The sequence below is a fragment of the Diabrotica virgifera genome, chromosome 6 (assembly GCF_917563875.1).
Source record: "Diabrotica virgifera virgifera chromosome 6, PGI_DIABVI_V3a".
Classification (NCBI taxonomy): Eukaryota; Metazoa; Arthropoda; class Insecta; order Coleoptera; family Chrysomelidae; genus Diabrotica; species Diabrotica virgifera.
This window is the reverse complement of record NC_065448.1, coordinates 203,409,740-203,427,948: the sequence shown is the minus strand read 5'-3', so window position 1 is coordinate 203,427,948 and position 18,209 is coordinate 203,409,740. Positions and strand designations below refer to the sequence as shown.

Here is an 18,209-nt window from a genome sequence, read left to right as displayed (position 1 = left end):
ACAAAACATTGTAGCGGATATTTGTAATGCTACATGCCTAGGTATTTAAACTCCATCACTTGTTCTATTATCTGACCTTCCAGCTCCAATTTACATCTTATCGGATCTTCTGTTACAACCATGCATTTTGTCTTTCGTGACAAAATTAACATGTTAAATTTTCTGGCGATTATGTTGAATTGGTGCAGCATACGTTGTAAATCATCTTCAATTTGAGAGATTAGTATTGCATCGTCCGCATAGCAGATTATTTTAAGTTGTTTTTCTCCCATTTGGTATCATTTCATTTTTTAGTTCTTACTGTTTTATTATTTCGTCCATGATAAGGTTGAACAATAAAGGACTCAAGAAATCTTATCCCATTGCCGGCTTCAATTGGATCAGTTAGTTTATCTTCCACTTTTACTTTTATTGTGTTGTTCTGGTAGATGTTTTCGATCGTTTTAATTATTACTAGAGGTACCTCTCTCGAGTATAACAAATGGATAACGTCCTTTAATGTGACCCTATCAAATGCTTTCTTAAGGTCCACGAAACATAAATATGCCGGTTTGTTGTATTCCAACAATTTCTATTGAACTTGCCTCATTATAAATATAGCGTCAGTGTATGACCTTTCCGACCTAAAACCTTGTTGTTCTTCTGCTAATGTTATAATTTCATTCAATTTGTTTGTTATCACTTTGGTTGTTAATTTTAATGTTGTGTTTAATTCCTCTGTAATTCTCCGGGTCCGATTGTTTCCTTTTTTGAAGAGAGGTATTAGGATGCTTGATCTCCATTCTAGTGGTATTCTGTTTTGTTCTATTATTTTTTGTATTTGTTTTAATAGTTGTTTAGTTAGATCTTGTCCTCCGAACTTTATGAGTTCGTTCGATATTCTGTCTTTTCCTGGAGATTTTCTATTTTTTAATTTTCTTAATGCTTCCTTTACCTCTTCCTCCTAGATGTTTATTTCTTCGTTTGTTGTAACTTCAGGTGTTGGTGGTTCATTATCGTCGCCTTTAGCAAATAAGGATCGAAAGTAGTCTGCCCACGTTTACTTCTGAATGTGTTTCGCTTTTATTAATTCGTTCATCTCCTTTCTTTGTCCTCTTATCATTCTCCATACTTCTTTTTGTGTTCCGTAGAAGTCATGTTCCATCTGTTTTGAGAAACTCTGCCAGTACTCCCTTTTTATTTACCTCACTAAAGTATTCGTTTCGTTTCTGATTCGTTTGTAGTGGTTGTATGCCTGTTGTGTTTGTTTCGTTCTGTATTGTAAAAAGGCTTTCTTCTTTTCTTTACATTTTATCTTAACTTCCTCTCTAAACCACAGGGTTTTCTTCTTTGTATGTGAGTATTCGTTACTTTTCTCTCTCCAAGTGATTCTGTTGCAACGTTGATTATGTTATCTTTGAGTTTTTGCCAGCTTTCATCGATGTTATCGTTTTCTAATATTCCATTCTCAGCAATCTTCTCTGATATTCTTTTCCTATATAAGTATTCCGTAGATTCCGTATGTAATCCTTCGACTTTGATTTTTGTTTGTGTTGGTGCTGCCCTCTTGGGTGTGAAATATTTTATAATGATTCCTATTTTACACAATACCTACATCTGCTGAGTTGAGGCATCTTAACACAAAAAGATTGCTCGAAACAGCGGAGATGAAAACCCTTCGAAAAATCGATGGTAAGACTCTACATGGGGCAGAGCTAGAAGTACAGATATACGACGGATGCAAGGTGTATAACATTAATAACTGGGTAAGAAACAGAAGAATCGAGTGGAATGACCACATAAGCCGAATGACAACAAATAGGGTAGTCAGGACAGCGAGAGACGGTTTCCCAATAGGAAGACGATCAGTGGGAAGACCACGAAAACGATGGAACAACAACTTACTATGAGAGGTACATTGAAAAAAACGGACAGAGTCATGTCTACACTAAAAGAAGAATTTTATAGTTATTGCAGGACATGCTGAAAAAAAAAAGAAAGAAGAGAGTGTGGTGTTCACATAGGAGGGAAAATGCGCTTTCAAGGGGTTAAATATCAAACATTTTTCCTGACCCCCCTTGCGCTGGGGGTAAATTCCCCAGACCTCCCGGTAAGGGGCCCCCAGATCACATTTGCCCCGGGGCCCCCAGCATCGTAGTTACGGCCCTGAGTAGTTGTAGTAATCAATACGAACATATTGAAACAAACATAAACTCTTTTAATATAATCATACATGAACTATGTATGTTGAGCAGTTAATATTGTAAAGAAATTAATTTAGGATGTGGAGGGAAGTGTAGAATTAGTGTTGACCAAATGCAAGACCAAGACGAGACTTTGACAGTCTTGGTCTTGGTCTTGCAACAGTACACCTGGTCTTGGTCTTGGTATGACGCTCCAGGTCTTGGTCTTGGTCTTGCAGCAAGAGTCTTGCAAGTCTCGCAGTTGCCCATTAGCCTATTACATATCTTAGAACAACGTAACAGAATAGGTAGATTTTAAGCTTGAATTATTTATTCGTTAACAATATCGCTGTAACAATATTGTTGCTATAGAAGGTAAATTGTCGTTGTACCTAGATATAGAATATGTCTATTTTTTATAGAAGGTAAATTATCGTTTTACCTATAGGTACCGGATACCGTATCGGTACCAATGAGTGTACCAATCAAACTGTGTTTTTTTCTCAAAATTCGCATCATCCTGTGCAATATTCTAGCCTTTATAAAATACTGAAATTAAAACCCTACTACAGTCTGATATTTCCTTAACATTCTGTTTTTTTATTCATTCTCTTATGTTGGATAACTACAAACTTAGGTATTTTAATAACTAGCCAGGTTTTTCATCAATACAGGCTGTTTCGAAATAAGTATGGCAAATTTTAAGAAGTAATTCTAAACAAACCGGTTACACGTAGGTATGTGCGCCATTGGTGAATATTAAAATCTTAATTGTATGTCAAAAATGCGTAATAACTAACTCTTAAAGCCTACCAAATTTCATTTGCATATCTCCACCGGTTTTAGAGCAATAAATAAATCGTCAGTTTGTAAGAACAATTTTAAAATCATCTATTTCGGAAACGAAGCATTTGCGAATATACCTACTTTTAAAAGCAAACTGTGATTACTTTTTCGTGCAGAGTAATTACCCCTTAATGTTTGCCATACTTATTTAAAAACACCCTGTATTGATGAAAAACATGGCTAGCTAAAAAAGTACCTAACTTTTTATTATCCAACATAAGCGAATGAATCAAAAAACAAAATGTTAAGAAAATATGAGGCTATAGTTGGGTTTTAATTTTAATATTTTATAAGCTAGAATATTCCATAGGGCGATGCGAACTTTGAGAAAAAAAAACACAGTTTGATTGGTATACCCGGTATACAATGACAATTTACCTGCCTAGCAATAGTATTATTACAGCGATATTGTTAAAGAATAAGGCTATAACATATTAAAAAAATCACTTCAATCGGACAACAGGTTTAGAAAATTCAAGACATCAAAAATGATCCGTTTTTAAGGTGGTGGGTTAATTTCTTGGAGTAGTGTATATCACCAAACACAAAGAGTAACAAAAGAACAGTCGGTTGATAAAACAAATGACCAATTTAATTTAACTACAGAAAAAACTGCTATAAATGTGCTTTTGTCTTGCACACATTTCACTGTAAATATTTCTTTGTTCAGTGCCTCGGTAGACAGTGTATCGTTATTAAATATTTCTTTATTTTGTTTACACGGTATCCATAGCCGGCATTATCTGCATTAATGTGTCTCGATATTAATACTTTTAAGTATTAGCCGCATTCTTTCAGCAAATTTTGTCTAACTGAATGAGGTCATTGCACAATCAACAGAAAAAATATACATAATAGTCTTACTATTATATATACCGATAAGATTTGTGGTGTTTAAATTCCTAGAAAACTAATAAGGAAAAAAATTAATTACTTATTAGGAACATTTTTTATCAGCTACAGATTTTTAACGACATTATTGTCGGCATCGCAAGGTCGCAACGCAAGAATATTAATTTATGAATAAAGGCCGGCTATTCTCAAAACCTGGACAATTAATTTCAGAGCGAAGAAGTCGTCTGCTGCAAAAGCATGTAAAAATATTTTATTTTTGCATTGTAATAATGATCTCAGAGGAGGGGAGAGTTGGACAAAACCGGGTAGGTAGATAAAACCGGGTACCCCTTAAAACTTCTAACTGTCTGCTGCTATCTATTAGACAATGTTAAAATTAGTGTCCCTTTACCACCAACAGTCGTGTGTATTCATTTCTACCTCATTTGAGTAATATGTGCCGGAGCAGTAAGACCTCACCTGTTTTTTGATGCAGTAAACTCGATTTTTAAGGTAAGTTTATCTTTCTTAAGGTAAGTTTTCTCCTCTAATGAATAACTAATGGCCATTTCAAAATGTAATAAGTACATGTAACCTAGTATATTACTTTTAATTTGGCCAAAAATTTTGAATATTATTTCATAACTTAAAAATTTAAATAACATTTTTAATGTCTTGTTTACGAGTTTGACAAAACCGGGTAGTCCGAAAATCGACAAAACCGGGTACCCGATTTTATCAGACCTGTTGTTACTTCTAGTTTCTGCAGTGGTTTTTTTGCTTTTAGTTAACTACAACATGTGGCTTCTTCTCTTGAAGAAGCTAGTTAGAAAGCTAGTATGAAAATTAAAAAAAAATCTCCAGTCGTAAAAAAATTAAAACCAAATGAACTGGACAAAAACAAAGAAAAAACGTGTAAAAAGGGCTCCAAAGGGCATCAAAAACAAAATTTTGGAGAGTTTGGAGGAAGAAGATAATAATGACTATGCGTGTCTATATTACAATTAACTATTTTCAAATTATAATGCGAAGGAAGGCTGGATAAAATGTGTGTCTTGCACCAAATGGGCTTATGATGCCTGTAGTGCCTATGATGATGTAGATGAAGTTTTTATTTGTGACTTCTGCTCATAGATTTTCGATTTTTGTTCACATACTTTTAATAAATATTTTATTTTTTGCCCATTAGTCTTTTTACATGGTAATTAAGTTACTACCCGGTTTTATCATACCGGTTGGACAAAACCGGGTGTTTTGCAATATTTTAATAAAAATAAAAAAAATTAAAAATCTAAGAACATTTTTAAAAATCGATATTGGCATATCAAACTTAAGTCATTTGAGAATATTTCAATCTGCAGCAAACATTTGCTACTCTCACATAGCAAAAGATACAGACGGTTTTTGGAGTGGTACCGGGTTTTGTCCAACTCTCCCCTACGTATCAAATGTGTCAAATGTGATTTTAATAGATATTTTGATTCGCTATGTATGTTTGTTGTATTGTTCGTAATACGCATAAGTACAATTTTCCAAATTTTTGTCAAAAATTTTTTTGCCTCTCATAGAGTATCTAAAAATATACCCGAACTAAAATACTCTCTAAAACGACCCTCAGTTCTAACTGCAAGACGCAAGAATCTTGCAGGCTTAGTCTTGTTCTTGCTCAAATCTTGCACGGTAAGTATTGGTCTTGGTCTTGCTCAAATTAGGCGGTCTTGGTATTGGTCTTGTAAAAACGCAAGAACAAGACTAAGACTGCAAGACCAAGACCGATTTTGGACAACACAAGTAGAAATAAGAAATTAAAAAGACCGTAAGTAAATCTTTCCACTGTACTTCCACTATTACAGTATTGGAACAATGAGAAATGAATTAAAAATTATAGATCTGGCAACGCCGCACAGATTAGTTTAATACTCATATTTTTTGCGAGGTCACTGTAACGGTGTTTAGGGAGATTAACGACAAGACAAAGCTACTAACAAGTAATAAGAAATATTATTAAGCTAGGATCCGATGAGACGTGGCGTGGCACGCCAAAAGAAATAGAAAATATGCAATAGAAAAAGATAAAAAGTAAATACGAGAATCAACGCAACGTGTGAAATAGCGTTATTTCTCTGACAATTTGCTATTTACGATTCTTGGGCTAGGGCGGAAGCCTCCATTGACAGTTCAAAGGACGTCAGAAGTTGGTACAGACTAGGTATGTTCCTCTCCAACCCTTCAGACTCGGCTAGTGACTGATTGCAGTCCGTGCCGTGGTAATTTTACTATGGAGTAGGCTAACGACATTGTGTTGTAATTTGTATCATTGTATGAATTAACCAACTGGCCAAAATGTCAATTTTCCCAAAAAAGACCAAATTCATGGTTATAAAGCAAATCTATTAAGATGTAAATTAGAGAGCTGGAGGGTCAGATAATAGAACAAGTCCTGGAATTTAAATATCTTGGCATCACATTATATCAAGCTACGGAAAGCTCGAAACAGAATTGGAAGTTCAAGGAATAAAGCAAAGAATGAAAAGATTTGGAGAAAGACAATTTCGGAAAAGAAATGAAAGGCAGAATTTACAAAACAGTTACCACACCAAAAATAATTACATACGCGGCAGAAACATGACCTGATACAGAAAGATCAAAAAGAATGCTAGAAACAGCAGAGATGAAAACCCTTCGAAAAAATCGATGGTAAGACACTATTGGACAGAGCTAAAAGTGAAGATGAGATGTACGATGAAGGTGCAAGGTGGACAACATTAATAACTGGGTAAAAAGTAAAAGAAGAGTAGAATGGAACGACCACATCAGCTGAATGGCAACAAATGAGTAGTAAGGTCGGCGAGAGACGATTTCCCAATAGGAAGACGATCAGTGGGAAGACCACAAAAACGATGGAATGACAACTTACTGGAGACACATCGCGGTTTGTGGGTTAGGCCACTGTTGCTCTGAGCGCCCCAATTATACTGCTAGACTGGTCAACATTGGAAAAATTATTGTTTATTTTATTCTTTGTTTTAGACGCATATACTCGCAAATAAATCAACATAATTTAATGAACATGAATATCTCTACTTGTTTGCGATTTTAAAATTTAAATTCTCCAAGTAAATACATATTTAGAATTACTATCTTATCATGGCTGCAATGAAGATATAAACTTATTAGGTAAGTATTATATACATACACTTTTACATAAATTAGTGTAATTGTTGTATGTGGGTTTGATAACGGAAAACATAAAAGCTAATTGGATGAGCTTTTAGTGGGGTTTATTAGTAGACACAGAAACAATACTTAAAATATCTTCATTAGTAGAAAAATGTATATATTAAGTGGCTAGGTAGTACCGTTGATTGAAATATTGAATACCTCAATCAACGGTAGTACCTAGATAAACAAGAAATAGGTATAGATAAAGGTCTGGAACTCAAAAGAATAACAAGAAGAACAATAGCTGCAGCCAAAATAAACATAGAGATTAATAGAGGGAGATAGAGATTAAAAGCGAAAGAGAGAAAGATAGAAGCTATAACTTCGTTTTTCAATGCCATTTATACCCGTGGACACCTACCTAATGTTTGGTCCAATTAATTATTGTTCATAGCTCTACCGGCTCTACCTATGAAGACAAAAAGAAAAACCTGTGCAGATTATAGAACCATCAGTTTGGTAAGCCAAGCATTGAAAATGTTTCTAAAGGTAATATATGACAGCGTCAATAATATGTAAATGTGAACAATACCTAAGTAACACACAGCTTGGATTCTGTAACGGGTTTGGAACGAGAGAGGCATTGTTTGGGATGAACGTAATTGCTTAAAGATATCGTGATATATCTGTAGACATATACAGAGAGTGGCAAAATTATGGAATAAATTAATTTTCTCTAAAATGGACAACTTTGGAGACAAATCCCGAAACAGGTTGATTTTTCTTTTTAAATTACAATTTTTTGGTATATATTTCATACTACTGACGTCATCCATCTGAGAGTGATGACCTAATCGATGATTTTTTTAAATGGGAATAGGGGACTTGTAGTTGTCATTTGAAAGGTTGTTGAATTCTCTATTTGGTAAGATAATAATGATAATAATGTTTATTTAGGAATAACAATAAAGATTTACAAAAAATAAAAATAAATAGATATACACTAACATCGTTATTTTTTATAACACCACACTAACAGCAATCCAGAAACACTAACAAGAGGGGACTTAAGAATAACAACAATACCATATTATGTAAACAACTTATCAGCAAAATTAAAAACACCCATCTTAAAATTCAGGAAAAGACACACCTATCCATAAGTATGTCAACCATCCATTTTGGTCCAAGGCTGTGGATTTTACGGTCCTTCCTATTTAGGGTCTGTTTTTCGTTCTCGTCCCCAAAACTCCCAAAAATTTCGAAAATTTACGTCCGACCTTTGCGGCTTCTGATCGTACTGAACATTATTACCTTTCCAACGCATGTCTAATTTTAAAAATAGGTTTTACCATTCAAAAGTTACCGAGCTCAGAAGAATGACTCAATTTTTATAAAAAAACGGAAAATGTGTGTGGATATGTATGTAGGTATGTATGTGGAAAAGTTACACCCATTTGAATTTTTTTTCTGTGTTTGAAGAGGGCCGATTCAGAACCGGTGTAGTTTGTGACTTTTGACCACCCATAAGCCAGCTATGGAACTTGGTAGGTACAAAACGGCATATTTTTGGGGGTATATATCTTCGGTTCAAGAAAAGACAGGAGAACCGCAAATACACCAAATAAGTATTGTTGAGTTAAGCTTTCAAATGGTGTTTAAGCCGTCGAAATCAGACATATACACGGCTCAGTATAGCCGAAAAACTGAAAAACTAAATTTTGAAAATTTTGGTTTTTCGACAACCTACTCAAAATTTCAGCCTACGAATTGCGCTAATAACTGAGCGTTTGTAGAAGGACTCTATAAGAATCTAACGGTGTATACCGCATATCCGGGGAAATTCGAATTTTTAAGTTATAGGCTTCATAAGTATGATCAAATCTATATCATATGGGAAAAACGGTTTTTCAAGCTCAATAATTTCTGTAATAGCTTCAGTTATTATACTTGACCTTAGATGCATCAGATAGTACTTGTCAATACGTTTCAAACTCATGTTTAGTGATCAAAATCGGTTAAGCCGTTTAGAATTTATTAAGCTACAACAGTATAATTCAATTAACGATTATTCCCGAAAAGGTTTATGTAGTTGTAGTGATTACTACGCTAAATTTGATCAACGGGCAATCCGAGTTCATTTACCGGCCATCCCAATATTTTTCTGCAATCTGTTTCGAGTAGAAAAAAAATCTACTGTACATTCGATGGACACTAGTAGTTTATATATAGTAGTTTATAGATCATTAACATGTAATCGAGAAACATTGCATTCAACTTCATACATTTCATTTATAAATAACTTTGAAAAACTCCTGATACAAGAATAAAAAACCGCTAAACGCCGTAAAAATGAGTGGCGCATACAATATTCCAGCTACAAAAGATCTGATATGAATATTAGGTACGTGGGGCGAAAATTTATTTTCATTTTGATGCAAAACAAAATTCTAGCTGTATTTTAAAAGATTTTTCCATAATATTTTCTAAATTTGAAGTAAACGCGCCACAAAAGAGTTTCAAAATTCAAACTGTATCAAAGTTACTCTTTTCGCGTTTTACTTCAAATTTAGCAAATATTATGGAAAAATATTTTAAAATAAAACTAGAATTTTGTTTTGTATCAAAATGAAAATACATTTTCGCGTCACCTAATATTCGTATCAGATCTTTTGCAGCTGGAATATTGTATGCGCCACTTATTTTTACGGCTTTTAGGGGTTTTTTATTCTGTTCTTCATTGTACTGTAAGGTAATATGTTGATAGTAATGAAAAATTTTGAGTGTAATCGGTATTATTTTAATTTTCTTCTACTTCTGCACTAATAAATATTGTGTATTTCTCTAAATGAATATTTCTCAGTTAAAACCGTATTTTTGCTTGTCTTCGTCAGTGCTTCAATTATGGGGACAATTTGCTATGTACTAACTTTCTCAGCACAGTGAACCGTTTGTTAAAGTTTTCATCCCTAATTCAAAATAGTCGCGAATCGATGAAATATACTATAGTGTGATTGTCATCCAAATTCAGGTAAAGGGAGCTCCTAATTTCTATACAGCGGGTTATTAAACTCTAATATAAAGCTACTGTGTTTTGTAATTATTAGGTATATGTTGCAGAAGTTCCCCTGACGTGTTTTTGGTGTTAACAGGTAGATAAATTCTTTGGCAGATTCTAAACGTATAATCAATAATAATTGTCACTTCCGTTATAGTTTGAGAAGCCGTTGGCAGAAATTTAATTTCATTTGGCTTCAACTCTATTAAATTATGTCTATGGTGCTACTGAAATGCGTGGTGGATATTTTTCTAATGTTCTAGTTTTTATTCTTTTGTGAAGATAATTACATTGTTGTATCTGTATTGCCTATATTATATCTTTTATTTGTTTTCTTGTGGAATATTAAATTTAGTACTATGTTTATGATATTGAGCCACAATTGCTAGTGTATCTAATGAAAATTACATTTCTTAAATAAACTATTGTTTGACCATTCGATTTCCACTCCGGAAATTTGTTACCCATATAGAGAGTACGTTATCGCTGAAGCATGTCCCATACATGCTTGATGAGATGCAGGTCGGGGGATTGTGCTGGCCAAGGACACATCAATACCTTCGTTGGTAAGCCAGTCTGTCACTGGGCGTGCGACACGTGGACGAGCATTATCATGCTTGAGGTGGAAGTTTTGACCAATCGCACTTGGAGCGTTCAAGTATTACGTAACGCAATTTTTGAAGATTTTTGAAATCCCCCTCCCCTTTATGTAACGCACCTTAATGGGCGTTCAAGTATTATGTAACGCAATTTTTGAAGATTTTTGACCCCCCCGTCCCCCAACCTGCGTTACGTAATACTTGAACGGCCCCTAAAGAAACGGACGAACGATAGGTTGTAGAATAGTGTCGAGGTACTGCTGAGCTATAAGGAAGAGGTCTGGAAAAAAAGGTCCATTCTTCCACTGATTATTATTACAGTCCAAGTCCATATCATTACTGTACCACCTCTGTATGTGTAAACATCCTGCATGGACATGTTTTAAGTGTTCTACATGTCCAGATCGTCTCCAACTTCTTACTCGACGAGAGTCTGGAATAGTCTGGATGAAATCCAAATCTAGACTCGTCGTAGAATACAACTGTTGCCCAATAATTTGCATGCCACTTTTGATATTCTTGACACACTCTAGAATAAATACTAACACGAAGTTAGTTGCTAACAGCAACCTTAAATGGTCCCACCATATCGATTTGTTAAGGAAGAAACTATCCTCAGCTTGCTATGCTATAAGATCTGTTTCGAATGAACTCAACTTAGCATCTTCCAAAATAACATATTTTTCTTTGTTCGAGTCACATCTTCGTTATGGTCTTCCTTTTTGGAGTTCTGGTACAGCTGCCCAATTCGATGTTATTTTCAAATTACAAAAAAGAGCAATTAGATATCTGTTTGGCCTCAGAAGAACAACACATTGCAGAAGTTACTTCAAAGATCACAGAATTTTAACCCTTCCATCTTTGTATATTTTAGAAACTGTTTGCTTAATTCGTAAACATGTCTTTCCACCAAGACCTAATCATGACTACTTCACGAGAAATTCTACGTTTGACGTCTATATGCCGCAAAAAAACTTTACAACCATCTCCCTCTACAACTTAAATCTGCAGCCAGCATCTTTCCCCAAATTCCGTAAACTGACAAAAGCCTACCTATCTGAAAGACCATATTATTCAGTAGAAGATTTTCTTAATCAATAACTAAGAAATTACAGTACCCTTTGCACAAGTAGTATTTTTATTATCATTTTTTTGTCTATATTTTCGTGTCATATGCAGCAGCTTAACTTTTAAACTTATTAATTACTAGGTAGACTATGCATTTGCAATTTACTTAAATTTTGCAATTGATTACTTCTGTTTAAGTTCATTATTATTGTTATTATTTTAAATATATTGACGATTTATGTAATTTTAGTAAATTGGATTGTTATTGTTTTTGTTTTCTTGACATTTTATAAGCTTTGTCGATATTTTTCATTTTTTTTTATTATTTTTTTTAAATATAACATATATTCAATTTTTCATGAAAATAAAGCATATTTCTATTCTATTCTAAGTTACATAGCATTGTTCCCTAAACAGTTTCCGCTCAAACATATTTCTAGTGTTCTCCTTATTTACTGAAAGTAATCATTTTTACCTGTATATAGAATAGGAAGACTAAGATGGGCAGGGCATCTAGCGAGATCACAGCCCTCCTAGAAGAATCCTTATGTCACAAGCTGTGGGAAGTAGAAATAGGGGTAGGCCAAAACTCAGATGGAAGGATGGTAGGCAAACTGGCAGCGGTGGAAGGTGGAAATGGATAGGACTGACTGGCGTAATAGACTTGGGAAAGTCAAGGCTCTTTCATAGGGCTGTAGCACCATTGATGATAATAAATAATTTTTATCTACATTATTAGTATGCAATATAAGCAGAAATTACTCATAGAGCGAAAAAGATGACAGCTAATTAAATATTCGGCATATGAAAAAAGAAGATAATATACAAATTATACAAAACTTCATACTTATATTCGTAGATGCCTGCTTGCACCTAGAATAGCGGATATATCAGTTGAATACGTTAGCAATTATTGTGGCAAACACAGACTGGATGAAAATGAAAAAAAAATGACTTCAAGAAAAGTTAATAGGTATAGTTAAAAATTTTAATAAGAAATTTTTAATTAATGAATAACAATAATACTAATGATAACTACAGTAATCCTCCATTAGAACGACAAAAAAATCAACAAATCGTTAATTACTCTCATCATCACCTGCATGCAAAGTCAGGACAATGAATTTCATTCAGTAGAGAAGACACTAACAGACAACTTTATTAAATAACTAGGTATACTGCAAATCGACTCATATTTTTTGAGCTCACCAGATTTCAAGCAATGCAGGGTAATATAGAGGATAAGACTAATAAGACAGAGTTAAAAGGAAAACAACAATATGCGTGGCTAGTGTGGGACTGCCAAGATAATTAGGCAGATATAAAATATAGGACACACTCATATTGTTAAATAAACGAAGATGAAGATCAACTACTGTTGACGCTGATGTAGGTACGGGAACTAAAACAAGATACAGTTTGTCAAACCTAGGAGCAAGTTTGAAAATCTTACAATCACCATGTGGCGATATGGCGATTGTAAGATTTTCAAACTTGTTCCTAGGTTTGACAAACACGTAAATACTTAGTTTTTAAGAAAAAGTGTTGCGGATCTGAAAACTTCTTTAGATTGTGGTAAAAATTTGCGTTCTTTGATACCGCACTCATCTTATGGAAAATATAATGCCACTCAAATGAAATAAAATTTACATGAATAGATGCGTCCTGAAATTTCAATAATTTGATACCATTGCGCCAACTCTGTATTTTGATTAACAAGAGCGTAAATTGATAAAAATAAATCTAAAATCAAATAGTAATGTACGTGTGTCAAAGAAAGGAAAAAGATCTTGTGATTCGGTTACTCCATAAATCTTTCTGAGAGTTTAAGGCAATGGCTTACTCTTATTTTTTCCTATTATTATTGATAATAAAGTAGGTATAATTTGGTTAGTTGTACCGCCTCTAGTCGGCTTAAGCTAGTGTTGAATAGACTGAATTCAATAGCCTCTAGACTAATATTATTTATGAATGCCAGTTTTCGATAAACTTTAATTACCAATCAACGCCCTAATTAAGCAAAATTCAGAGTTGGCCCAATGATATGAATGATATGAAATTAGTATAATTTCAAGACAAATCTATTCATGTAAATTTTATTTCATTTGAGTGACATTATATTTTCCATAAGATGTGTGCGGTGTCCTTTCTTTAACGTCGTTACCACAATAAAATTAACACTGAAAATAGATACACTCAGAAATTATTCTTAGTGTTGACAGAGGCGCTGAAGTGAATGTTAGTCCAAATCTAAGGACCTACTAGATACTAATCTAAGTCAACAACTTTTATTAAATAAAGGTAAACTTTTATCAAATAAAGTAATCCCTATAATAAGAACTGAACATAAAAAAAGAACTGAATAATTCAAAGCAACTAAGTATTTGCCCTTCCCCTATACCACGAGTTACATTTTCTAAGATATTGGAAATTTTTGTAATGTAAAAAATATAATTTTGTGGGCCCAAAAATCAAATCATATCGGTTTCTTAAATTTGGTAGTTAGGTACCTACTATGGAATTCAAATCAGAATTGACAAAAACCAACGACGGACAACTAAGTTATGAAAATATCGAAAACTCACAGAAATAACGAAAATCTCTTCATAAACGAAACCAATGTCGAACGAGTAGACTAATATGCATATTTTGCAACAATGATCAACTCCACAGGTGATTACTTCCAGGAAATCAAAATCAGAATGGAAAAGGCTAGACCAAATTTTAACAAAACGAGAAAAGTACTCTGCACAACAGATTTGAAGTTGGAGCTGAAGTTAGGTTGGCTAGGTGCTACATTTTCTCGACATGTTTTATGGAATGGAAGCTTGGACCTTAAATGCGACATCAATGAAAAAATTAGAATCATTCGAGGAGATATCTACTATCAAATGAACTTTACAGAGTGTAGCCGTCTCTAAAGTTCGAATAGCTATGATGATTGCCGACCTCCGTCGCGGAAATTGCACTTGAAGAAGACGAACGACGGAGGTTAGACCGAACTGCAAAAAAGCGTTGGAGAAAATGAAGATTGAGTAGGTACCTATAAAGATTAGTACCTACTGCTATCAACAAAACTTTGAATCTTAAATAATAATTTTTTAAGTGAAACATTCAGTAGTGGGTTATTAAGCAACGAAATATTGATTCCTATTAAAAATCTGAGGTAAACTACCTACCCACCTATAGAATAAATTACTTGAAGCAGCTGTGAGACAAATTAAAATCGCAATAATAATCCGCTAATTTCATATGTGAGAAGCATTAAAAGAAACATTGTTTAATTATTACACAAGCAATAAAAATGCTTGTTATATACATTAATAATATTCTTTAAGAAGTACATAGGTACTTCGAAATGTAGGTCTTATAATCCAACTCAATTAAAACTTAAATTTACTCAAACTATTTCCAACCGAATAATAAATTTGAGTTATTGCAAAAAGAACCAGTTAATAGCAATTAAACACTTACCCAGGGCCGTAACGAGCACAATACAATTAAAAAACAAAACAAAAACCAACACCACCAACAACTATTATAACAGTCTTAACTCACAACCTGCAAGCAACTGGTCGGTTTCACTGTCTCTTTCACTCATTCAAGTGCGAGCAGCCGGTTCAGTGTCTCGCGTCCAATCAGAGCGTGTGGGCATGCCTCACCTGCGCAGTAGAACCAATGGTCTGAAGTAGGCGGGACGAGGCGCTCAGATTAAAATAATGGAAACTGCTGATTACACAGGCGATCATGGTAGCTAATTATTTGTAAACACACAGGTTAATTGCTTCTAAATTATTTGAGATTTTTATGGTTATTAGAGGGTTAACAGATGATTTGTTTGTTTAGAGGTTTTCTTAGAAGTGGATGTTTACAAAAATATGTATAGGTAGCCGAAAATTTGTAGATATAATTTTGATAAAAAAATAAGACTCGGTGAAATATTTTTTATTATTTTAGTAATCTATATTTTAATATATTCGGTTAATGTAGGTATACTGTTCTTCTAACTAACTAGGTACCTACTTTGTGTTAAATAGAAATATGTACCTACTAGGACATTTTCACATTTGTAGTTAATAAAAACAACTGTTTTTTTTTTATATAAAAACAGACTAAAAATTTACAAATCAAAGGAATAACGCAGAAAATACAAGAAATCGCTGATATAACTTAATTAACGTATGAAATGCCAATAGTGTCAAAATTTGATAACAGTGGAGTTAAACTTGCCTGAGGTCGTAGATACCAATTACAAACAAGCTTTACGGCGCGGGAAATTTGAATTAGGTAGGTACTCTTCTTGGTTTAAAAACAGACTATAATTCAAAATGCTTCCTAAGTGAGCTAGAGCTCTTTGAAGATGGCGCCTTGTAATTAGTTTTTTTAAATAGGTACACCGAGAGAACAATTTCTTTTCTCCCAAAACACTGATTTCTTTGAGCTATCTTTCTTAAAAGTTACCATATCATATTAACTTAAACAAACCGCTTCACATATAAAGAAACTAGTTTTTTAAACACAACTCAATAATTTCTTACAGATAATTTCTTCAATACTAAGAAATGCATTTTAGTTTTCTTATCCTAAAGTTTTTGTTTCTTAAATTGAAAACTAGGGGAGCCTGGGTACGGTTGTAACAGGGTACGGTTGTAACAACTCGAATATTATCGAAACTGTGTATGGTAGGCGAGGGGCACAAGGGAAGGAATGGAATACGCAGACAACGTGTCCCGACACGATTGTCAGTGCTGCATCATCTTTCGCGCGGTAATTACACTTACAGTGAGACCTATTGTGTTTTGTCAACGAAAAGTAAGTATTTTTGACGAATTTCTTTCTATTATAACTTAAATATTAATATTGTCACGTATTTCAAAATATGCTTATATAATCGTCGCAGTTTAGAGATTATAATAAGCATATATGTTTTTGTATAGGTTATGCTACTTCGTGCTTGCGACAGTATTATTATCAAAATGGGGGGGTGGGGACGGTTGTAACGATTTTCATGGGGACGGTTGTAACAGTAATTTTAATTGTAAACCGGCGTTACTACAGTATATAAGCCTGACAGGGTTGTTGCAAGACGTGGCACAAGGCAGGTGGGCGCAATTACTTCTGCTGAACGAGGCTCTTTGGTCACACTAGCATTTACAGCTAACGCATTAGGCAACGCCATTCCACCTATGTTCGTGTTTCCTCGAATTAGATATCAAGAGCATTTCATTAGAGACGGACCAGTGGGATCAATCGGTGCCGGTAATCCATCAGGGTGGATGCAAGAAAAGTCATTCATTATATTTCTTAAACATTTTCAAAAACATACGAATGCCTCTTTGTCGCATAAGATATTATTAGTGCTAGACAATCATTCGCCCCATATACATATAAACTCCTTAGATTTTTGCAAAGATAATGGGATAGTATTACTGTCATTTCCGCCCCACTGCTCTCACAAGCTACAGCCCTTAGATAGATCCGTTTATGGGCCTTTCAAAAAAGCCATTAATACTGCCTGTGATGCCTGGATGCGAAATCACCCAGGAAAAGTCATGACTATTTACGACATACCGGGTATTGTAACTATCGCAATGCCACTTGTTTTCACTCAGGTGAATATCCAGGCCGGATTTCGAAAGAGAGGGATCTTCCCATTCAACCGCGATTTGTTTCAAGTAATTGATTCTGCGCCATCGTTCGCGACAGACAGGCCTAATCCAAATGCTACTGAAGAGGTGGGCATTTCTAATCAACATAGCATTAGACTTGCACCTGATGACGAATCACTATCACCTTCGTTACTGAAGGAGGATTCACCTTCATCCAGCGCAGTAAGCCCCGCTGAGCCCGAAACTAGAGCTTCAACTAAAGAATTTACTAACAGTGATCCTAAAAAGGAAACATCCATTGACCATCAAATGCTCACACTAATTGAAATATCCGAGCTCGAAGCAACAATAACACCGCCTAGGCAAACATCTCTAGAACCTAGCCAAGAATGGCAAGCTGGTACAGTGAATCTGGAATCAGACATCTCTCCTCGTGATGCTGTTTTGTGTCAGCCATCAGAACCGTCTACAAGCAAGCAGTCTGTCTTCTCGCCTGAGACTTTACGGCCTTACCCTAAAGCTCCACCTAGAAAACTAGGAAACAGAGGTCGAAAAACCAAAAAGTCTGCTATCTACACAGATACTCCAGAAAAGGAAGCTGCTAGAAAGGAGTATGAAGAGCGACAAAAACGGTTGAAAAATAGACGAACAAAGAAAAAAGTACTCGAATCATCTACTGGAAAGGTAATCAAAAACAAAGGGAAAGGAAAAGCGAAGAAAATGAAGATTAATACACCATCAGAAGAAGAATATTATTGTCTTATTTGCTTAGAGATCTATTCAGTGAGTCGATCTGGAGACAGTTGGATTCAGTGCCAAGGTAGCTGAAAACAATGGTCTCACGTGGCCTGTATACTGATGGAAGTAGATA

The 18,209-nt window shown here is 34.5% G+C and overlaps 1 protein-coding gene across 1 annotated transcript in view; it reads right to left on the bottom strand.

Annotated features, from left to right (window-relative positions):
- LOC114328543 (homeobox protein aristaless) overlaps positions 1 to 15,311 on the bottom strand; it is a 283,900-nt gene extending 268,589 nt beyond the window's left edge. The window contains exon 1 of the mRNA XM_050653665.1: positions 15,204 to 15,311. The gene's annotated coding sequence lies outside the window, so the exon portion shown is untranslated. The remainder of the gene's footprint in view (positions 1 to 15,203) is intronic.
- Positions 15,312 to 18,209: the final 2,898 nt, after the last annotated feature.